The sequence below is a fragment of the Aristolochia californica genome, unplaced genomic scaffold, assembly GCF_029961685.1.
Source record: "Aristolochia californica isolate CCGP_79_NKW_82.1479 unplaced genomic scaffold, dmAriCali1.0.hap1 SCAF_62, whole genome shotgun sequence".
NCBI lineage: Eukaryota > Viridiplantae > Streptophyta > Magnoliopsida > Piperales > Aristolochiaceae > Aristolochia > Aristolochia californica.
Window position 1 is genome coordinate 105,001 of NW_027182260.1, and position 2,500 is coordinate 107,500.

A 2,500-nucleotide genomic window follows, 5' to 3' on the forward strand; every position below is an offset into this window, starting at 1 on the left:
GGCGGAAAAGAGGCGCCCAGGCGGAAACGAGGCGCCCAGGCGAAAAAGAGGCGCCCAGGCGAAAAAGAGGCGCCCAGGCGGAAAGGCGCCAGGGCGCCCAGGCGGAAAAGAGGCGCCCTGGCGTAGGCGCCCAGGCGCCAAAAGAGGCGCCAGGCGAAAAGGCGCCAGGGCGCCCAGGCGGAAAAGAGGCGCCCAGGCGGAATGGCGCCAGGGCGCCCAGGCGGAAAAGAGGCGCCCAGGCGAAAAAGAGGCGCCCAGGCGGAAAAGAGGCGCCCTGGCGTAGGCGCCCAGGCGCCAAAAGAGGCGCCAGGCGAAAAGGCGCCAGGGCGCCCAGGCGGAAAAGAGGCGCCCAGGCGGAATGGCGCCAGGGCGCCCAGGCGGAAAAGAGGCGCCCAGGCGAAAAAGAGGCGCCCAGGCGGAAAGGCGCCAGGGCGCCCAGGCGGAAAAGAGGCGCCCTGGCGTAGGCGCCCATGCGCCAAAAGAGGCACCCAGGCGAAAAGGCGCCAGGGCGCCCAGGCGGAAAAGAGGCGCCCAGGCGGAATGGCGCCAGGGCACCCAGGCGGAAAAGAGGCGCCCAGGCGGAAAAGAGGCGCCCTGGCGTAGGCGCCCAGGCGCCAAAAGAGGCGCCAGGCGAAAAGGCGCCAGGGCGCCCAGGCGGAAAAGAGGCGCCCAGGCGAAAAAGAGGCGCCCTGGCGGAAAAGAGGCGCCCTGGCGTAGGCGCCCAGGCGCCAAAAGAGGCACCCAGGCGAAAAGGCGCCAGGGCGCCCAGGCGGAAAAGAGGCGCCCAGGCGGAAAAGAGGTGCCCAGGCGAAAAAGAGTCGCCCAGGCCGAAAGGCGCCATGGCGCCCAGGCGGAAAAGAGGCGCCCACGCGAAAAGGCGCCAGGGCGCCAAGGCGGAAAACAGGCGCCCAGGCGGAAAGGTGCCAGGGCGCCCAGGCGGAAAAGAGGCGCCCAGGCGCGTGGGGGGCAAGGCGCCAGGCGCCAGGCACGCGCGGAGGCAAGGCGCCAGGCGCAAGGCGCCACGCGCGCGCGCGCGTGGGGGGCGAGGCGCAAGGCGCCACGCGCGCGCGCGCGTGGGGGGCGAGGCGCCAGGCGCCAGGCGCCGGGCGCGCGTGGGGGGCAAGGCGCCAGGCGCCGGGCGCGCGCGCGTGGGGCGCCAGGCGCCTGGCGGGCGGGCGCCCCCAGGAAGGGGTGCTGGCGCGCGATGGGGTTGCGCCCGTACGGACCGTGTGACAGTACAGACACTTTGGCGAAACCTCCTGCCCGAAGCGATTTTAGGCGTTCGGCTAGGTAGGTGACCCGGTTTTTTTCGCGTTTCTCGGCCGCTAGCCCCTTTTTTCGCGTTTTCGTGCGCGCGCCCCTCTTGACCTCGCACGCGCGCCGCGCGTCGCGTCCTTGTCCTTGTCCGCGTCCGCGTTCGCGTGTGTCGGCGATCACGGGCCCCGTGCATGGCTCGTCTCTGTGGACCATCGCCCCGCTCTTGTCCCTCTTTCGTGTTTGTGTGGCGCCCCGCCCCGTGCACCATTGCCGGCTGGCAGCAAGGTGCCTAGCCCCCCTTGCCGCCAGGCCTGTCCACCCCAAGGTGCTAAAGCCGCCAGGCACCTGTGCCGCCGAACCGTGCGTCCGTAAGCCGCTGCACGTGCGGCGGCCGGCCATGCCCGTGCTATTGACCCTGTGTGACAGTACAGACACTTTGGCGAAACCTCCTGGCCGACGGGGTTTTTGCGCCCACCTAGGTAGGGCGACCCCTTTTTTTTCGTGTCGCCTGTCCGTGTGTCCCTTTTTCGCCTTTTTCGGGTTCGTGTTTTCGTGTGCCGCCAAAAGCAAGCCCTGCGCTCGTCCCGTCCCGCTTGACCCGTGCATCCGCCGGTGCTGGCCTGCAAAATGCCTGTGAGCGACGCACGTGACCAGCAGCCCAGGCGAGTGTGCACGGGTGGCAGGCGAAACGGGCGTGCGTGTCGCCAGTGTGTATGTCCCTTTTTCGCCTTTTTCGGGTTCGTGTTTTCGTGTGCCGCCAAAAGCAAGCCCTGCGCTCGTCCCGTCCCGCTTGACCCGTGCATCCGCCGGTGCTGGCCTGCAAAATGCCTATGAGCGACGCATGTGACCAGCAGCCCAGGCGAGTGTGCATGGGTGGCAGGCGAAACGGGCGCGCGTGTCGCCAGTGCGTATGTCCCTTTTTCGGGTTCGTGTTTTCGTGTGCCACCAAAAGCAAGCCTTGCGCTCGTCCCGTCCCGCTTGACCCGTGCATCCGCCGGTGCTGGCCTGCAAAATGCCTGTGAGCGACGCATGTGACCAGCTGCCCAGGCGAGTGTGCACGGGTGGCAGGCGAAACGGGCGTGTCGCCAGTGCGTATGTCCCTTTTTTGCCTTTTTCGGGTTCGTGTTTTTGTGTGCCGGCAAAAGTTAGCCCTGCGCTCGTCCCGTCCCGCTTGACCCGTGCATCCGCCGGTGCTGGCCTGCAAAATGCCTTTGAGCGACGCATGTGACCAGCTGCCCAGGCG